Here is a 13,493-nt window from a genome sequence, read left to right on the forward strand (position 1 = left end):
GTTAGATTTACATGGGGAGTGCCATTTAATTTGAGTGAGAAGTGGAGAGGAATGGAAAACAGCATTCAGAACAAAGTATGGATTATATGACTACCAAGTGATGTCCTACAGTTTGAGCAACCCTCCTGCAGCCTTCCAGTACTTCATTAATGATGTCCTGAAGGAGTTCATTGATCAATGCACGATTGTTTACAATCGACAACATTTTCATTTATTCCTCACCAGAAGAAGATCAGCAACAGGTCAAAAGAGTTTTGCATTGCCTGAAGAAAAGCAAGCTTTACATAAAACTTGAAAAATGCGCTTTTGGAGTGAAACCTGTGGATTTCTTGGGATTTGTAATTGCTCCAGAAGGTCTTACCATGGATGTTAAAAACATTGAGGCGGTCTTAAATTGGCCTCCTCGAACCTGTGTGAAAGAAATACAGAGCTTCATCGGGTTTGCAAATTTCTATCGCAGATTCATTCAAGATTTTTCACTGAAGGTACCTCCAATTACTAAATTGCTACGGAAAGGAGTACCTTTTCAATCGTCTGCTGAGGCAGAAGGTGCTTTCCAGTTCTTGAAGAAGAGTTTTACCACTGCACCAATTCTGCTGCATGCGCATCCTATTCAACCGTTTTACCTGGAGACTGATGCTTCTGAACAGGCCATCGGAGAGGTGCTTTCAGTGAGACACAAAGAGACCGAACAGTTGCATCCGGTGGCATATTACTCTAGAAAATTGCAACCAGCGGAAATAACTTATACTATTTCAGATAAAGAACTCCTCGCTATCAAAGATGCCTTCCAAGAATGGCGACATTACCTTGTCAGAGCAAAACATGTGGTGACGGTATTCACCGATCACCGAAATCTTCAGTTTCTGAAGTCTGCCAGAACGTTCACACCATGCCAACTTAGGTGGTCCCTGTATTTCGCCAATTATGACTTTGTAATAACTTATCGGCCAGGAAGAAATAATGGAAAGGTAGATGCCACCACTCGCATTGACACGGATGGAAGAGTCCCATTAGTGATCAAAAGATAATTCCTGAAACTAAGCTCGTTGGAGCCACTGGTGAGAAAACTCTACTGGTTTTCCCCCTTTCTACTTGAATTATGGAAGGCATCCGAATTCTGAGGTTTCCTCTCAAGAAGTGTCGGTGCCTGCAGCACAAAAATTTGTACAGCATCTTAGCAAGGTACACGAGCCTGCCACCAAGAACTTAATAAAAGCTAAGGAACGCTACAAGCAAAGTGCAGATGAAAAAGAAGACCTGAACCAGATTTGAGTGCAGGGGACAGGGTATGGTTAAGCACAAGAAACCTAAAGCTTAAAGGAAATAGAAAGTTTCAACCCCGATTTATAGGTCCATTTCATGTGGAGCAAGTAGTGAATCCAGTGACTTTCAAATGAAAACTACCACCACAGCTAAAAATACACCCAGTGTTTCATGTTTCTCTTCTTAAAAAGGTTTCACCCCATTTGAAAGAATTGAGAAACAGAGAACCTATTTTAGTGAAAGGACGAGAAGAATTTGAAGTTAAAAGAATCCTAGTTTCAAAGTCCATTCGAGGGAAAAATCTTCTATCTTGTAGACTGGACGGGTTTTGGCCCAGAGGATAGGTCGTGGGTGGAACAATCAGATGTTCATGCTCCCCGATTAACCTTACCTCTTCTGCACCCCTGGACAAGCCTTACCTCTTCTGCACCCCTGGACAGGCCTCACCTCCTCTGCACCACCTGGACAGGCCTCACCTGCTCTGCACCACCTGGACAGGCCTCACCTCCTCTGCACCCCTCAGGACAGGCCTAGCTTCTTCTGCATCCCCCTGGACAGGCCTCAACCACTCAGCATCCCCCTGGAGAGGCTTCACCTCCTCTGTACCACTCCCAGATATGCCTCCCCTCCTCTGCACCCCCAGCCGAGGATAGGCACCACCTCCTCTGCACCACTGGACAGGCCTCATCTGCTGTTAACCCCCTGGACAGGACATGCCTCACCTCCTCTGCACCACTGGACAGGCCTCACCTGCTCTGTACCCCCATGGACAAGACATGCCTCGCCTACTCTGTACCTCTGGACAGACCATACCTCCTCTGTACCCCCGCGGGACAGGCCTCACCTCCTCTGCACCCCTGGACAGGCCTCACAGCCTCTGCTACTTCTGGACAGGCCTCACAGCATCTGCTACCCCTGGACAGGCCTCACTGCCTCTGCTCCCCCTGGACAGGCCTCACCGCCTCTGCTCCCCCTGGACAGGCCTCACCGCCTCTGCTCCCCCTGGACAGGCCTCACCGCCTCTGCTCCCCCTGGACAGGCCTCACAGCCTCTGCTACTTCTGGACAGGCCTCACAGCATCTGCTACCCCTGGACAGGCCTCACTGCCTCTGCTCCCCCTGGACAGGCCTCACCGCCTCTGCTCCCCCTGGACAGGCCTCACCGCCTCTGCTCCCCCTGGACAGGCCTCACCGCCTCTGCTCCCCCTGGAAAAGTCTCACCTCCTTTCCTACCCCTTGGACAGGCCTAACCTCCTTTGCAACCCCCACGAAAAGGACATGCCTCACCTCCTATGCACCCTTTGTACAAGCCTCACATCCTCTGTACCCCCTGGACAGGCCTCACCTCCTCTGCACCCCTGGACAGGCCTCACCTAATCTGCATCCCCGGACAGGCCTCACCTCCTCTGCACCCCTCCCGGATATGCCTAACCTCCTGTGCACCCCCAGCCCAGGGCAAGCACCACCTTCTCTGCACCACTGGACAGGCCTCACCTGCTCCTAACCCCCTGGACAGGACATGCCTCACCTCCTCTGTAACCCCGGACAGGCTTCACCTGCTGTTAACCCCCTGGACTAGACATGCCTCACCTCCTCTGAACCCTGGACAGGCCTCACCTGTTCTGTACCCCCATGGACAAGGCATGCCTCACCTCCTCTGCACCCCCTGGATAGGCTTCGCCTCCTCTGCTCCCCCTGAACAGGCATCTCCTCTGCACCCCTCAGGACAGGCCATACCTCCTCTGTACCCCTGCGGGACAGGCCTCACCTCCTCTGTACCCCTGGACAGGCCTCACCTCCTCTGCACCCCTGGACAGGCCGTATCTCCTCTGCACCCCTGGACAGGCCTCATCTCCTCTGCTGCCCCTGGACAGGCCTCACCGCCTCTGCTGCCCCTGGACAGGCCTCTCCTCCTCTGCACCCCTGGACAGGCCTCACCTCCTCTGCACCCCCCTGGACAGGCCTCTCCTCCTCTGCACCCCCCTGGACAGGCCTCTCCTCCCCTGCACAGGCCTCACCTACTCTGCACCCCCCTGGACAGGCCTCTCCTCCTCTGTACCCCTGGACAGGTCTCACCTCCTCTGCACCCCTGGACAGGCCCCATCTCCTCTGCACCCCTGGACAGGCCTCATCTCATCTGCTACCCCTGTACAGGCCTCACCGCCTCTGCTGCCCCTGGACAGGCCTCTCCTCCTCTGCCCCCTGGACAGGCCTCTCCTCCTCTGCACCCCCCGGACAGGCCTCTCCTCCCCTGCACCCCTGGACAGGCCTCACCTACTCTGCATCCCCCTGGACAGGCCTCTCCTCCCCTGCACCCCTGAACAGGCCTCACCTACTCTGCATCCCCCTGGACAGGTCTCTCCTCCCCTGCACCCCTGAACAGGCCTCACCTACTCTGCATCCCCCTGGACAGGCCTCTCCTCCTCTGTACCCCTGGACAGGCCTCACCTCCTCTGCACCCCTGGACAGGCCCCATCTCCTCTGCACCCCTGGACAGGCCTCACCTCCTCTGCTACCCATGGACAGGCCTCATCTCCTTTGCTGCCCTTGGACAGGCCTCACCTCCTCTGCACCCCCTGGACAGGCCTCTCCTCCTCTGCACCCCTGGACAGGCCTCTCCTCCTCTGCACCCCTGGACAGGCCTCACCTCCTCTGCACCCATGAGAAAATCAACTCCCCAGCACACATATTTAAGTAAGATATAGTTTCCCTCCAAGTTAAAAACAAGTACAGTAAATGAGTCTCAGAATATACACAATTCTTTCTTTCTTTTGTCTTGTTTGCGTTTTATTCTGGTGTTCTCGGCCACAATCAACATTTGATTTGTCGCTACAGCGTGTGATCCCGCGACTTTCTCAAGGCTGTGTAAAAAATAAAGGTACAGAACCATGGTCTAAATAGAAGTCACATCCTTCTCAGTCATTGTTATTTTTTTTTGTAAAATTAAATACGGCCACAGCGCATATAAACTAAGGGGGTTGTCTATGTTGGGTATACAAACAATAGTAACCTAACCTTGTTGAGAAGATACATGTAAAGAAAGTATTCGAAGATACAGTATACGATGGAGAGAGCGAATCCAGATAAAACTCCAATGGCAAAATGACCTCCTTATAGCCCTGGTGCACAAAATCGTTCGTAATTTCAAGTATGAAAACCTGTGTCTGTGATATGGTCCGAATGATGGCTGTCATGTCGTGTGCTCTAGTCTGGGGGTCATAAGTCCCAAACCTTAGAGCCCCAGGTGTACCAAGCATGAAGGTGAGAAATAAACACCTCTACCGTCCCAGTATAACTTTCTGTAAATAAAGAAGGGGTATTTTTAAAGGTCTGAAAATCCATCTCTGTAAAGTTCCAGCGTGATGGATATTTCAAAGAAACCTACTTTCAATAAGGTGTTAATTCCGACCCACACAGGGCTTCCGTTAAGTATCAACGATGAGTCCAAAGGATGGGTCCTCTGATTCATGTGTTCTTGTTTTCTTCCAAGAATCAGGCTATATCTGTAAATCAAATGCTCTGGTCATGTTCTAGTGTGTTAAGCGTCCGAATAAGCCAAATGTCTGATAGTGCTCTTAATCCCCAAGTTAGCTATCAAAGCACTGCTTCAAACGCTCTGTTATCAGGGGATCCACTCTCGGCCGAGATCCGGCTCTATCGGGAACTCCTTCTCTCGGTTGCTTCAGTACGAGGCACAGTAACAGCTCCATAAAGTGTGAGGTGAACCAGGGTTCAATGTAAAGCCGTGTTTACCCGAGCCCTGCCACACACGGTTGAACTCTATCAAGGCCTCACTCTTGATGCAAACGCTGACAGTCACCTGCGCCTGCTGTGTATAAGGAAGGGCCTCGGGTCTATGGTCAGCCTGGATCTCACCTCGAGACCTACAGGGAGCCGTTCATTCTGGTATAAACATTCATCCAAACATTCATCCTCAAGTCTCCCTCGTGCTCCCTCCGGGTCTTTGGAGCCTGATGACCCGGAAGCTATCAAAGGACATGAAGCCTAGGATCTCAGTCTCACCTTTCAACCGTCGCAGAGTCCAGCAGAGGATCCAAACATCAGCACAGGAACCGGTGTGTCCAAACCCGCAGCCCGAGCGCGGTGCGCGGGATCCAGATCTGTGCGGCATCAGCAGAGGAACCGGTGGATAAGACCCGACTTCCGGTATCCCGACAGAGCAATAAACGAAGGACTACGGTCGTGGAAGGGGCGCCATCTTGGAATGGGGAATCTGTCAAATGCTGGTGTTCTGTGCACGTCACAGCTGCGCATGTGCAGGGCGAAGACACTACTTCCTATCGCCGATTTAGGACCTTGCACGGGGTACAGACTGAACTGCCCTGAACAGATGACGCTCCGTCTTACTGCGGCTGCGCAGAGGAAAGACACTGCCCCCTCCCCATAGACGAGCCGAACCGAGGAGCTTTGCACTTAAATACACCTCCGCGGGTGCTGTGGCAGCTGTTGTCTCTCATTCATTGTGTCCCCGCGCGGACCTGTCCTGGCGCTGAGCTGTCGCCCTTTACTGTGCTGTGAACGAAAGAAAGAAATCTTTCTTACAAACTATCTGTCCTCCGCGCATGCGCAGTTGTTCATCCATCAGGCCCTCCTTAACCCGCGTTCCCCGGCGGGACGCAGTATCTGTGCTCAGCGCATGCGCAGTTAATCCAATGTCTCTTTCATCTGCACTGTGGGAAGCGGTGTCTATCACCAGCGCATGCGCAGTTATCCATGAACAGACCCCTTTTAACCCCATGCTCATGGTTCAGTCCTGGCCTCTGGCTCAGCAGGGAGCACAGCACCCAAACCACCCCAAGTGAGGCCAGACCCACAGCAGGGCCCTCAGCACCCAAACCACCCCAGGTGAGGCCCGACCCACAGCAGGGCCCTCAGCACCCAAACCACCCCAGGTGAGGTCAGACCCCAGCAGGGAGCACGGCACCAAAACCACCCCAGGTGAGGTCAGACCTCAGCAGGGAGCACAGCACCCAAACCACCCCAGGTGAGGCCAGACCCACAGCAGGGCCCTCAGCACCCAAACCACCCCAGGTGAGGCCCGACCCACAGCAGGGACCCCAGCACCCAAACCACCCCAGATGAGGCCCTACCCACAGCAGGGCCCTCAGCACCCAAACCACCCGCATGAAACCCCAGGTGAGGCCATGAGATACAAAGACTGTCTGCTGCTGGGAGGGACTCCAGCCTGCTGCACGGGATTCATTTGTTGTTGCTGTTGTTGATTATTTTGTCTCAACAATGCTCCTTGGCCCTCACTGCTGGAGTTGGGTCGCTCTTTTCAAGGCCTCAGCAAACGGTGACATTTGTTTCACCTGAAAAGTCTGTGTGATGAGAAGATCGACTTGAATCCCGTTTGTGGCTTTCCCCAGAGTGAAGGGGGGCCGCCCCGCCAATCGAAAGTGAAAGAACGCACTCCCAGTCAGCACCGACTGCGCCTCAGGTAAACAAGCATTGGCAACGCACTCCCAGGCAGCACCGACTGCGCCTCATTGCACCTGGGCTGGGACTGCACAGCATCATCTGATGAGGCTAAAACTCCCCCAAATATGTCTCAACCTCACTAGGGCCTCAGTAACCAGGCAGCAGTCAGCCAATGCCCATCAGGTAAACAAGCATTGGCATCGCCAGTAGCTCTCGCCTCTGGGACCTTATAAGCGTTTAGTTATCCAGCACAATATCCTTGGTGCAACAACATCAACTGTTGCATGGCTAAACACGTATAAGGTCCCAAAGGCGCGACCTATTGGCCATGCCAATGCTTGTTTTCATTGGTTCCTGTTTGAGCCTTTTAGAGATGCAAGCTTCTGTTTCGTCCTCCTGTCTAACTACTCCAGCATTTTGTTGATCTAGGTCATGGGTACTCACAACATTTTCTCGGGGGCCGCAAAGTTTGGTCTATGGTGTGACCTAGGGCCGCACTGATGCCAGCGGGGTGTAAAGTCTGGGATGGGGAAACAAAGCATGTATATCTAGTGGCTGCCTTTAAGAATGAAGATGTTCCTAAAGTTAAAGGCCTTGTTACTTCATTTTCCTAACTGCAATTAACCTTTAAATAAGTGTTTGCTGTATATGTACGTTTCTTGTTCATGTTAGTTCTGACTCGAGGAAACAGCAGCCCAGTGCTGCTGCTGCCCAGGAGTCCGCATGTAAACGCCATGAAGGGCCTTATGCGGCCCCCGGGCCGTATTTTGAGTATCACGGATCTAGATCCTTCCGGCGACCACCCCAGCTACATGTGTATTTCCATGTTTTTCAAAAAGGGGTCGCAGTTGAGCAGACAGGCTTGTCAAGTCTTCAAGGAAGTGTGAGTGTGAGGAGGCTGGTGTATTTATTCACCACTTAACTAATCTGTCTCCTGTCCCTCCGTCCTCACGTAAGCCACAATTTGTGACACATTTGCTATTTTAAGGATTGTAATAACGTCACTTTTGTATATTTGAGTCCATACTGATACTGAAAACAGCAAACCGCAAGTACAAAAATGAAAAGTACAGGGGGCACGAGCCCTAAACAAAACAAAAAATAGGTTTCAGAGGGGCAGGGTTTGTTAATTAGCATAGGCAGTGTGCAGTAATGTCACAGAGAGGGACATTGCAAATCTATTATGCCTCTCTTTAATGGTAATGAACCGTCATTCACGTAATATGAGCACGCACATGAGCAGCGTATACCCTCATGTACATGAATAAAGAAGTCTTAAATGTATTTTGGTACAACAATGTGGGAGAGTTTTAATGAAACGTGGGGGAGCATGTTAACATTGACTTTCATTGGGCAGAGCAAGTTTCCAGTGGGAGAAAGCTAAAATATTTTAATGCATGATATAGAATGAATATAGTGCTCTCTGAATCTGACTTGCATATCTATGTACTTTTTTTACTGCATTGCACAGATATTCTATGCAGTAGTCTATTATCATTTTCCTTTTGCATGATAGCTGTGCATTACAGTTAGCTTATAGATGCCACTTCTTCAGGTATTCACTAATGGTGAGCATTTTTATTTTGGTGCCCGTAAATATTCTCTATCTCAGTGCGACCCTGATAGTTGGCAGCCCACTAGCGATTCATTTGATGTTTACTAAATACCAGGCAGTTGGGGTAAACCTGCTACTTGCTACCAAATGGGTGTTTGGACACACAACAAACTGGAACAAGCATTTGCAATGCGATTGGTCTCACATTTACGCAAGTTTGAGCTATTGGCATTGTAAATGACAATGCCTTTTATTTATGTTTTGGGTTTCAAAACATAAATAAAATGCTTTGTCATTTACAATCCCAATAGCTTAAACTCGTGTAAATGCGCTACCTGTTGCATTGCAAATGCTTGTTATCTTCAGTCTCATGGTCTTTTTAGTAACATTAGACAACTTAAATTTGAAGCTTTTGTGTGGGCTCTTATGGCCTAGTGCGCTGTACACACAACCATACATTTCTAATTCGTTGTTAACAAAGTTTGAATTTGAATGATTCTGCCTAGGTTTAACCAAAAGCTGTCAGTTACTGAAACATTTTGCAAAGTGTATTTTCCTGTCAACAAATAAACATGTGTGTGGCATAAATGCCTTAGTGGCCGCTTACTTCCTTGAAGTACTATTTTCCTTACAGTAAAGTCCCCAATTTAATTATATTCAAATGACATTAGATTTATGGAATTCCCCCTTCCCACCCCACAACAGAAGCAATCCTATGGATTACCTAGATACCTGTGTGTGTGGTTTGATTGCCACAGTTGTCCTTGAGGACTCCGGTTCTGGTGTGCATTACTGGGTCAATGGTGAAGATGGACATATACCGTTTGAAGAAGTTAGGTCTAGTGGTCCTTTTGGCAGCGGCTATAAACCACTCGCGCCTCTTTGTCCCATGCTCCACTGGCATCCCACTGATTTTTCATGGAAGATTAAATCTGCCCCTGTAAGTGTATCCCACCCCTGGGAAGCCCGTGGGATCTATTCAAAGCCAATGGCCTGTTACATGAAACCACGCGAGCTACAGGGGCAGAACCCACAGATGGCCGCCGCGGTGCGTGCATCTGCGGCGTGGCGGCCGTGCTCTCAGGGCTTCCACGGGCTTGGTTTCTTCGCCTCCAGGTGTAATATTACTGTAGCACCAAGGCCGCAGGCCACGGCTCTCATTCAGTCCATTTTTTTTCGTAAATGTATTGTTTGGGTGAGGGGTTAAGTTCCTCTTAATTTCCAACAGGAAGAGGACGTTTCTGCAGATGCGCCACTGAAAAATCTTTTAACGTTATTCATTGCATAGGAAATTAAGGTGGTGGCCATGGTGGTGGTGGATGCGGTGGTGATGGACATGGTGGTGGTGGTGGATGTGGTGGTGGACATAGTGGTGGTGGTAGACTTGGTGGTGGTGGACGTGGTGGTGGTGGATATGCTGGTGGTGGGGGTGGTGGTGGACATTGTGGTGGACATGGTGGTGGTGGACGTGGTGGTGATGGACGCGGTGGTGTTGGACACAGTGGTGGACGCGGTGGTGGGCGTAGTGGTGGTGGCATGGTGGTGGTGGATGTGGGGGTGGACGTGGTGGTGGACATGGTGTATGTGGTGGTGATGGACGTGGTGGTGGTAGACGTGGTGGTGGCCTCGTGGTGAACGTGGTGGTGGTGGTGGACATGGTGGTGGTGGACGTGGTGGTGGTGGATGTGGTTGTTGTGGACGTGGTGGTGGATGTAGTGGTGGTGGATGTTATGGTGGTGGACGTGATGGTGGTGGATGTAGTGGTGGACGTGGTAATGTTAGTGGTTGTGGTGGATGTGGTGGTGGATGTGGTGGACATGGTGGTGGTGGACATGGTGGTGGTGGAAGTGGTGGTGGACGCGGTGGTGGTGGACGTAGTGGTGGTGGATGTGGTGGTAGTGGATGTGATGAAGGACGTGGTGGTGGTGGATGTGGTGGTGGTGGTAGTGGTGGTGGACGTGGTGGTGGTGGGAGGTGGTGCTGGTTGATGTGGTGGTGGAGGTGGGTGTCATGGTGGTGGACATGGTGGTGGTGAACGTGGTGGATGTGGTGGTGGTGCACGAGGTGGTGGTGGATGTGGTGGTGGTGGATGTGGTGGTGGTGATGGACATGGTGGTGGATGCGGTGGTGGTGGACATGGTGGTGGTGGTGAACGGGGTGGTGGATGGGGTGTTGGTGGATGTGGTGGTGGTGGACATGGTGATGGTAGTGGACGTGGTGGTGGTGGACATGGTGATGGTGGTGGACGTGGTGGACATGGTGGTGGTGGTGGACATGGTGGTGGTGGACGTGTTAGTGGTGGACGTGGTGATGGTGGTGGACATGGTGGTGGGTGTGGTGGTGGTGGACATGGTGGTGGTGGAGGTGGTGGTGGTGGAGGTGGTGGTGGTGGTGGACATGGTGGGGGTGGACGATGTGGACGTGGTGGTGATGGATGTGGTGGTGATGGACATGGTGGTGGTTGTGGACGTGGTGGTTGGGGTGGAGTTGGTGGTGGTGGATGTGGTGGTGGTGGACGTGGTGGTGATGGACGCAGTGTTGTTGAACGCAGTGGTGGTGGATGCGATGGTGGATGTGGTGGTGGACGTAGATGTGGTGGTGGCCGTGGTGGTGGTGATGGACATGGTGGTGGTGGACATGGTGGTATTGGTGGATGTGGTGGACATTGTGGTGGTGGATGTAGTGGTGGTGGATGTGGTGGTGGTGGACTTGGTGGTGGTGGTGGACAAGGAGCCTCGTATACCACACATATAATAATACAGAACAGAGCACCCTTTCGAGTGGATGACAGTGTAGGCCACATAACTTTCAAGTCAGTAACACCCCCATGCATGCACTCATCCTGCACACACTTTCCTTAAAGCGACTTCCTAGCTGGTGACCCGCATGCATGCACTCACCCTGCAAACACTTTCCTTAAAGCGACTTCCTAGCTGGTGACCCCCATGCATACCTTCACCCTGCACACACTTTTGTTGCAATAACTTCCTAGCCAGTGACCCCCCATGCACGCACTTACCTTGCACACACTTTCCTTGCGGTGACTTCCTAGCTGGTATTCACCATGCACGCACTCACCCTGCACGCACTCTCCCTGCAGTGGCTAGTGGCTACCTAGCTGGTGATCCCCTTTGCACACACTTTGGTAGCAGTGACTTCCTAATCGGCTGTGGTGACTTCCTAACTGGTGACCCCCATACACGCACTCCCCCTGCACACACTTTGTTGTAGTGACTTTCTGCAAGAAGCCTCTCTATGCACAATCTCACTGACACACTCCCTCTGATATAACGTCTGCACAATGGTTCCCGGTGCACACATTTCTCTGAAGACACGCGCCTTGCACGCACTTTCCATGGGGGTGTCACAGCGATATATATACCGCCAGCGCGTTTTCAGGGCATCGGTGACGTATCACGCACTGCTGGCAGACAGTTGTTCTCAGACACTACCTGCACTCACAGTCCCCTCACAATCACGCTTCACACACCTTCAGCGAGCAGCCCTTCATCGCTGCACACAGCCCTCCAGCAGACAGTCATTACACACACTGGTTCACCCTCTCCTTGCTTCCTCACCACCTGCACGGATGCAACCTTCGCTCGGTGATTCCATACACTCACTATCACCCGTGCACACATCCACTCTCCCCACAGTGACTTCTTGCAGTGTGCGCCCTATTCACACCTCAACCACACGCGTACACACACAGTCCCAGTAGACAGGGACTTCCCCTCCCATACAAACTCACTCCTTTCAAGATCTCACTGTGACGGCTCACTACCAGACGCGCACCTCTGATCACTCCCCGAGTTACACCTTCAACCAGTGACGCGCTGATCGGCCTCCCTCCGTGGAGCATCCAATCTCACACCAGAGGGCGCCCGTTTACACACTTATCACACTATTTGCTCCATCCTTTTGTTGTTGTTAGCCACTGCCATGGCACTCCTCACTGTGGTAGTGCCCCCAGCCTCCCCTCTTCAATGCCCTCGATGAAGTCTGCAGCGATCCCCTCTTGTGCACAGCTCCCAGGTACACGTCATTGTCCTTCTCCCACCAGCAATGTCCCCTCTCCCCCCTTGCAGGGCATCCCTTGCCTTCTGCAGCCCCCGTCCCCGAACCCTGTGTTACCCTTCTAACCCCCGAATTACTGCTTGTCTACTACAGTGCCCTTTCGCTCCCTCTTCAGCAAATCTGTTGCCCCCACCAGGCCCTCTCTCGCTCAAGCACTGAAGTAGTGTGGCTCACTGGTTAGAGGCGGCAGACCCGAGAGCAGAGGACGGCCCGGGACCAGGGTTCGATTCCCGGCGCGGCAGGTTTCTGGACCAGGGTCAGCGGACTCGATAATTCTCTCGCCTCGGTGCCCACTCTGATCAGCGATCACACTCGGCAACTCTGGGCATTAGCTTGCCTCATCTTCACTTACGGCCCCACCAGACCGCCGGGGATGCCTGGTCTCACCCTGGAGATACCCATTAAGGGACCATCTCTCAGGGAAGCCAGGAAGGGTTTCGCAGCGGTCGAAGCGCCTTGGGACCCTACGGGTAAGTAGTGCGCTATATAAATGCCTATACATACAAGCAGTGCAGCTTTCACACCACCTGGAGTTCTTTCTCACCTCTAGCAGAGCCCCTCTCACCCTTAGTAGCGCCACTCTCATCCCCAGCAGCACCCCTCACAGCGTCCTCTCACCACCCCACAGCGCCTCTCACATCCTCGCAGCACCCATCACACCCGCAGCGCCCATCACACCCTCGCAGCACCCATTACACCCTTGCAGCGCCGCTCTCACACCAGCTACAGTTCTCTCACCTCTCGCAGCATCCTCTCACCCTTAGCAGCCCCCCTCAAGCTTTGAAGCCATCGCTGTTGCATATTTATCTTAGCCAACTAACAACCATTGACAAAGCCAATAGTCCTGGCTTGTAGTAGATGTAATGTTACTTGTTATATATGGATGGAATGGCGAAGCAGCAAAATACCAGTGGGGCGACACACTATGCCGAGCATGTATTTTCAGTTTTTGTTTTTAACTACGCCCTTCATTACATCGTCCACGTCCCGCTGGGAGCCATCACAAGGTTTTTCATTCCACTTAAAGCCCTTCCTCCGGTATAGTGACTTCCTGCTGAACAGGGAGAACAAGTTCACTCAGACTTGGCAGTCAGCTCCAGAGAGACTAATCCATGCCCGGGCCCCTCATCCATTGGCACCTTGTGATTCTTACA

General features: G+C 52.1%; 1 protein-coding gene and 1 long non-coding RNA gene across 2 annotated transcripts in view; one reads left to right on the forward strand and one right to left on the reverse strand.

The window, feature by feature from the left end:
• Positions 1–5,419, reverse strand: part of LOC144806215 (uncharacterized) — a 123,264-nt gene extending 117,845 nt beyond the window's left edge. Inside the window, 1 exon segment of the mRNA XM_078672620.1 lies at positions 5,289–5,419. The gene's annotated coding sequence lies outside the window, so the exon portion shown is untranslated.
• Positions 5,420–6,179: 760 nt separating this feature from the next.
• LOC144806216 (uncharacterized) overlaps positions 6,180–13,493 on the forward strand; it is a 41,392-nt gene continuing 34,078 nt past the window's right edge. Inside the window, exon 1 of the long non-coding RNA XR_013605728.1 lies at positions 6,180–6,726. This is a non-coding gene — a long non-coding RNA (uncharacterized LOC144806216). The remainder of the gene's footprint in view (positions 6,727–13,493) is intronic.

The sequence above is a fragment of the Lissotriton helveticus genome (genome assembly GCF_964261635.1).
Source record: "Lissotriton helveticus chromosome 1_1 unlocalized genomic scaffold, aLisHel1.1 SUPER_1_unloc_53, whole genome shotgun sequence".
NCBI classification, from domain to species: domain Eukaryota; kingdom Metazoa; phylum Chordata; class Amphibia; order Caudata; family Salamandridae; genus Lissotriton; species Lissotriton helveticus.